Genomic DNA, 8,214 nt, shown 5'->3' on the forward strand with positions numbered 1-8,214 from the left:
AAAAAAAAAAAAAAAAAAAAAAAAAGAAAAATTAGGCGGGCGTGGTGGTGGGTGCCTGTAGTCCCAGCTACTCGGAAGACTGGGGCAGGAGAATTGCTTGAACCCAGGAGGCAGAGGTTTCAGTGAGCCGAAATCGTGCCACTACACTCCAGGCTGGGTGACAGAGAGAGATGCCATCTCACACACACACACTAAATAAATAAATAAATAAATAAATAAATACAATCTGGGTGGAAAATGATTGAAGCATGAGAGAAAATGATCAAATACCAACCTTAGTACTGCTGAAATATTTTAAAATGTTTTTTAAAAGCTTGGTTTGTGTAAAAGTACCCAAATGCATGTTAAAATTAATGTTAAAAGAAAAGCACAAGCATTAATAAGGCCTGAATCTGAAGCAAGAGAATGCCTGAAAATCTTATAAAATTATTTTTCAAAAAGAGCTTCATTGATATATAATCAATATATAAAATATTGCATATATTTAATGTATACATTTTCATGAGTTTGAACATATATGACACCATCATCAAAATCAAGGTACTAAATATACTCATCATCTTCAACTATTTCCTTGTGTTGTTTTGTGGTTTTTGTTGTTCATTAGTACGAACACTTTACATGAGCTCTATCCTTTTAGCATATTTCAAGGTGTATAATACTTTATTGTCAACTATGGGTATTGTGGTTTATAGCAGATCCCCAGAACGTGTTCTAGAACTCATTTTCTTAATAATGTGAATAATACCAGTATGGCTGAGTGCTTACCATGTGCCAATAGTGCCCAACCACTTCATGTAGAACATCTCATTTAATCTTCCTAGCAACTGTTACAAAGTAGATACAAGCCCTGATATAAAAACGAGGAAACTGAGTCCCTGAGAAGTTAAGTAATTTGCCAAGGGCATCTGGATATTAGGTGGTAATGTTGGTTTTAGAGAGGTGAGGGAGGTACAGAAGCAAAGTTTGAAGCTAGCAGAGGTTGGTACATGAAGTTTAAGGAACTGCTTCCATACATAAAAGTGCAAGGTGAGCAGCAAATGCTGTAGAACGTTATCCAGAAGGTCTAGCTAAGATCATTAATGAAGGTGGCTACATTAAATAAAAGAGTTTCAATGTAAATGAAATATCCTTTCATTAGAACAAAATGCCATTTAGGACTTTCATAGCTAGAGAGGAGAGGTCAGTGCCTCACTTCAAAGCTTTAAAGGATAGGGCTGATTCTCTTGCTAGGGGATAAGACAATTGGTTACTTTAGTTGAGGCCAGTGCTCATTTACCATTCCTGAAATCCTAAGGCCCTTAAGAATTAGGTTAAATAAACTCTGTCTGTGTCCTGTGAATGGAAAAACAAAGCCCGGATGACAGCACTTCTGTTTATGGCATAGTTTACTGAATATTTTAAGTCTACTGTTGAGACCCACTGCTCAGAAATAAAAAAGATTTTTTTTTCCAAAAATATTACTGCTCATTGACAATTCACCTGGTCATCCAAGAGCTCTGTTGGAGATGAACGAGAGGATTAGTTTTGTTTTCATGCTTGCTAACACAACATTCATTCTGTAGCCTATAGATCAAGGAGTAATTTTGACTCTCAAGTCTAATTATTTAAGAAGTACATTTTGTAAGGCTATACCTGCCATAAATTGTGATTCCTCTGATGGATCTTGGCAAAGTAGATTGAAAACTTTCTAAAAGGGTTATACCATTCTAGCTGCCATTAAGAACATTCATGATTCATCCTGAATGATGAATCATTTTGAGGAGGTCAAAACATCAACATTAACAAGGGTTTAGTAGAAGTTGATTTCAGTCCTCATGGATGACTGAGGGGTTCAAGAGATGTGGTTCAAAATAGCAAAAGAACTAGAACTAGAATTAGAAGGTGTGACTGAAATGCTACAATGCCACAATAAAACCTCAGTGGATGAGGAGTTGCCTCTTATGGATATACAGAGTGGTTTCTTGAGATGGAATCTACTCCTGGTGAAGATGCTGTGAACATTGTTGAAATGACAACAAAGGATTTAGAATATTATATAAACTTAGTTGATAAAGCAGCAGAAGGGTTTGAGAGAATTGACTTCAATTTTAAAAGAAGTTTACTGTGGGTAAAATGCTATCAAACAGCATCACATGCTACAGAGAAGTCTTTCATGAAAGGCAGAGTCGATGGATGCAGCAACCTTTATTGCCATCTTATTTTAAGAAACTGCCACAGGCATCTGAACTGAACCTGCAATATCTCCAAGGTCTGCCTGCATCTATATTATACATCTGCATACCTGCGTTCATTGCAGCATTATTCACAATTGTCAGGATATGGAAACAACCTCCTAAGTGTTCACTGATGAACATATGAATAAATAAAATGTGATATATATGAGATAAAGATATATACATATATGTGTATTAGATTTTCTTACATTACATTGTCAGATAATACATATATATTACATTTTATTTATTGATATAGACATATATGTGTCACTATATCCACATAGATATATAGATATCACATATTCTTTATCCATCATCCATCCATGCACGCTTAGGTGGTTTGCATGTCTTGGTTATTGTGAATAATGCTGCGGTGAACATGGGAGTTCACACATCTCTTTGAGATACTGATTTTATTTCCTTTGGATATATATCTAGCAGTGGGATTGCTGGATCATATGGTAGTTGTATTTTCAATTATTTGAGGTTCTTTCATCCTATTTTCCATAATGACTGCACCATAACTCCTTATCTTACATATGGTTTGCAAATATTTTCTCCCATTCTATGGTTGCCTTTTCTTTCTGTTGATTATTTTCTTATTTGTGCAGAATATTTTTAGTTTCATGTAATCTTATTTGCTTTTTTTTTTTTTTCTTTTACTGCTGGTGCTTTTCCTGTCAAGACAAAAAAAAAAAAAAAAAAAAAAGAAAGAAATCTTTGCCACAACCAACTCTGTGGAGCTCTCCCCCTATGTTTCCTTCTAGGATTTTTTACAGTTTCAGGTCTTATATTTAAATCTCTAATCCATTTTGAGTTGATTCTTGAGTATGATGTAAGATAAGGATCCAATTTCATTTGTTCTTATGTGGATATCCAGTTTTTTCAGCATCATTTATTAAAGAGACTATCCTTTTCCCATTGTGGTTACTTCTTTTAAAACTCCAAAAAAATAGAAGCAGATGCTGACTCTTGCCTATCTAACTCTTTGATTGCTTTAGGGAAGGGTGATACTGTTTTGTTACATCATTCAAAAGAGTCGGCCAATGTATGGTAGTGGAGATCCAATGTCCCGTAGACCAATTTAGGTGGAGGAAGGCCTAGGCCAGAAAATGGCTTATTTCGCTAGTTTTTATATGTTGAAGAAGTCTTTCTTAATATTTATTATGATTTTCAGTTATTCCAACCTACTTAAAATAAGTGTTTGATTACTTATAGTCATAAGAAAAGTGATAATATGCCCACTTTATTTTCATTTGCAGGAAAAGGCATTGAAGAGTTGTAGTGTGGTATGTGTGGGGGTCTGGAAGTCAGATTACCTGCTTGTGGATTCTGATTCCAACTCTTAATCATTAGGCAAGTTACCTGACCAGTTTACTTGCTGTGTCTCAGTTTCCTTACTGTGTCTCAGTTTCGTTACTTAAAAAGTGATAACAGTAGTTCTCTTCTCTAGGATTAGGAACACCTGGGGCAGGCTGGGTGTGGTGGCTCACACCTGCAATCCCAGCATTGTGGGAGGCTGAGGCAGGAGGATCACTTGAGCCCACGAGTTTGAGACCAGCCTGGGCAACAAAGTGAGACCCTATTTCCAAAAAAAAAAGGAATACCTGGCACATAATAAACATAGTAATCAACATTTACTATTATTATTATTATTATTATTGTTTGAGACAGGGTCTTACTCTCTTGCCCAGGCTGGAGTGCAGTGGTGTAATCTGTAACCTCTGCCCCCAGAGCTTAAGCAATCCTCCCACCTCAGCCTCCCAAATAGCTGGGACTATAGGCACATGTCCCCACAGCCGGCTAATTTTTTGTTACTTTTTGTAGAGATGAGGGCTTCCAATGTTGTCCAGGATGGTCTCAAACTCCTGGGCTCAAGCAATCTGCCCACCTTAGCCTCCCAAACTGCTAGGATTACAGGTGTGAGCCCCTGTACTGGCCAACATTTACTATTATTTTTATGAACAAAACCTTAGTCATCTTATTTAAACACATTTCTCCAGAAAGAACACGGTATTACTTCCTCAGAAATCATACTTGAGATATAACTGACTTTAATGTGTTATAGGTGTTGTAAGGAGAATTATCTAGATCAATTTCTTATTAATTAGAAATAAAATTTAAGGTTCTTTAGAGTATTATCCTTTTAAAAGTTCTGTATTGAACGGAGGAACTGAGAAGTAAAGAAATCATCAATATAGACCATTATGATCTAATCCATCTTCTTCATATGTTTAGATTTCTTATGACTCTATGAAAGAGGATTATTCTTATAAAAAGAAATAGTTTCTAACAGCTTATATATAAAAATATATTAGCTCATGATTTAGTATAATTCCCATTTTAAAATTAAAATAAATGCACTTTTGAACTAAACAATGCTTTTTATACATGTGTGTTTCACATTGCCATTTAAAAACACATCAATCATCTTTAAATTACAAGTAAATTTATCTTCTATATTTTCACTGCTAGTGTTACTCTAAAACAACTTATTTTTTTAAGTTTCCAAAGAAGTAAAATTTGAAGTTAAAAAAAAAACTGTTATCTTACCAAGATTACTTCATATTTTGCTGAATTCAAATTTGCTGTTGTCTTGGTTAGAAATGCTTTGGTTGCAAGCAACAGAATACTTGCCATGATTAAACACCACGATTAATACCATGATTAAACCCAGGTTAGTCCCAAAGGTGGCTATGCAATGGCATGAGGACTCAAGGACCCAGAGTTTGGTGACTTTCCGTTTTTCTATCGTTAGCATGTTGGCTTCTGTCCTCCTGAGTAACCTTCCTGCTTGCAAGATTGAGGACACAGCTTTATTAGCTTAAGCATCTTGTCATCTATTTTAATCTCATCAAGGCTAAAAGAGAATTACTCCCCTCCCTATTCCTTCCATTTTCTGTATCATCTCAGCAATGCTATTTCTGCTAACAATAGACTTGTCATTCCCTTTTTTCCTTTATTTTCTCTATCTGCCAAATCATAAAGATTTCCCTCAATTAAAAAATCCTAGTTATCCAGTCTTATTCCATTTTAATCTAGAATCTAGAATCTCATTATCACCCTGGCACTAGATACTGAAACAATCCTCTAGCCAATTGTCGTAGCTTCCTCCTGCCCTATCAGGCTACTTCTTTCTAATATAAACAGAAAACATTCCAAATATCTGTATATTTTATATTTTACAAGACTTTTGCATTAACTAGTTCATTTAATAATAGGAACAAAGTAGGAATTATTAGAGCCTTAATTTAAGCTGACAACACACGTTTAGGAGTTGGTATAACTTTGAGTCTTTTAACCATTTTTACTACCTGCCCCACCCCCCCTTCTTCTCCTTGCCTTTCCTCTGGAACACCCTGGTCTGTATAAGAAATTCCTAGGATGAACATCGATTCAGCATATGAAGGGGAAGTGATACAGTTGTGGATGCTGCACATCAGAGCAAAACCATCAGTTTCTCTCTAGTCCGAATTTTTCTCCTGTGCTTTGTAGTTTCAGGTTTTATTACTTAGAAGCTTAAAAATGAGTTTATGGGTACTTGTGGGCATGCAAACAATAGGAACTCCAGAAAGGCTCTATGGCAGCTGTAAATACCATGAAGGTGAAAGTTGCTCTTCATCTTACCTTTTGGGAAATGTTGGATGGATTGCTTTGAAAAAAGTTGCTTTTGCTACTATTTTCTTGGGACTATAGGATCTTAAGTAATCGCCACAACAGGCCAGATATTCATGTATTTCACTTAACGATGAAGCGAATACGTTTTACTGCTCTCACTAATGAAAACTAGAAAATGTCGCTGTTTTAGAAGTGCATAACTTTGCACACTTTTGTTAGTTCTCTTATCTCAGCAGGTGGCAGTGTTCATCTTTCAGCAGATAAGTAAGCACTTGCTTCTTTTCTTGCAGCTACACTTGAAGAATATAGAGTAGGCTTTGTATTGTGTCCCTGACAGATCAGGTTTATGGGTGAATACATAACAATGCTCAGATTGTGGCATAAACTTAGGACCACACTGGCAGATTGGGGCAAATGACATACCTTCTTAATCCTGATGCACTGTAGAGACATCTTCTATTCTATTTGTGAGGACATAGACCAATAAGGTGAGTAAGTGATAGTTCCATTTTTCTTTGCAGGCCCCTCTGTTGAAAGCCATATTATGATCATTTATTTTACAGGACTGCTGTTCAAATTAAAGCATGAGAACACCCTGGGAAATATTTTACCCTTAATATTATTTTTAAAGTATTTGATGAATTCCCTCTGATTTTTCCTATAAAAATACTTTATCGTCTCAAGTACTGGGAGGAGGATTTCAAGATTTGTCAATTGCTCTTAATGATATTTACATCTTCCTCCTCATGAACAATGATTTCCATTGCTGTGCAGAATGGAGGAGGCTTCTTAACCTACTTAGAGGTTTAGATATTTGCAAAGGGGAAAAGTTGCTATAAAGCTGGATTGATTCAGAGTCATGATTACCACGTGTGGTCCAGGGAATTCAACACTCAATTATGTCTTTTAGTGTTAGTATCTGATTAGAGTATGACATGGATTATTTTTGTTTTAATAAAGTTTACTGTGTTTTCAGTAGATTGAGTGTCTAATAATTGTAAGTACTTTGAATTTGATTACTTTTACATGATTATGAACCTAAAGGGTCAAACTGATTTGTGTTTGGTTGTCAAAGACTAAAGTAAGTCTGAGACCAGATAGGGAAACCATCTGCTGTCACTGGCGTTTCAGCAGGAGATCAGAGGTTCAGAGGGGAATCCATTTTATTGAGTAAAAAGAGGAAATGTGAGGCAGCCACTCATTAGCAAGCGTTCTGTGAAGATAGGGAGCTTTGGAAGTCGGGAGACTTTCTAATTGGTCTTCAGGTACATTTGGCAGTTTCTTTAAGGATTGCTCAATGCTGTGGATGGAAGGTTTTCTGTGGTGGCCGTTTCCTGGAATAAGTGGAGGTCAATGGTGCTTTGTTGACATCAAGTTGTCATAATGGTTTTTATCTGAGAGGAGGGGTGGCTGCCATGACAGCCCATTTCTCATGAGTGGCAGTATTCTGGTGATTGAAAATATGCACTCTGGAATCAGAATGCCTGTTTTAATATCCTGCTCCGCCACTTTGTGGTTCTGAGACCTTGAGAATTCTGTTTGTGACTCAGTGTTCTCACCTACAAAATGACCTTCCCTTTCTCCATTGAGAATGTGCCACTTTGAGGCTGGAATCAGTTCTGCCTGTGTGATGGGAAGGAAGATCTTGCATGCACTGCCCTTCCTGCAAAGTGCAAGGGCAGCTCCTCTGCCTTTCTGAAGACCATTCATTTCTGCTGCAGCAGAGCCTTTCTCTCTCCAATGTGCTTCTGTGTCACTCAGGTTTTACTGACTCCCTTGGGGAAAGCAGGTGGTCTATATTTAGAATAGCGTCAGCCGCTTTCCCAAGCATTTGAGCTAATACTTAACGAGTATTAATCCAAACCTTTTTGTAGCATTGGCTATATGTACATTTCAGATAATCTCTTGCTATCTATAAGATCTTCCTCCTAGGCTTGGTTTGAAAGAAGAGGATAAAAATAGGAGAATCTGAATATATATATCTCTATATATATCTGAAGGTGAGTTTCTTTAGAGGGAAGTGTTGATTGCTGCAAAATACACATTATAACATTCAAAGATAATTTATTTGTAAATGAATCATGTTAGCAGATTTAACCTTCAATTTTGAAGGTTAAATGAGTGAAGTACGTCATCTCAGGTGTTCATATAGCTCGCTATCTAAAGAAGTTCAAGTTTCCCATTCTTATATTCCCAGGCATCTGTGAGCTGACCCTAATCTGCATTTCTGACTGCATCTTTCCTGCTCCTGTATATCCCAGATGCTACAGGTTGAGTTGTGTCCCTCCTAAAATTCATCTGTTGAAGTCCTAACGCCCAATACCTCAAAATGTAATTATTAGAAGATAGGGTCTTTAAAGAGGTAATTAAGTTAAAA

This window comes from Colobus angolensis, unplaced genomic scaffold (assembly GCF_000951035.1).
Source record: "Colobus angolensis palliatus isolate OR3802 unplaced genomic scaffold, Cang.pa_1.0 Scaffold33, whole genome shotgun sequence".
NCBI classification, from domain to species: domain Eukaryota; kingdom Metazoa; phylum Chordata; class Mammalia; order Primates; family Cercopithecidae; genus Colobus; species Colobus angolensis.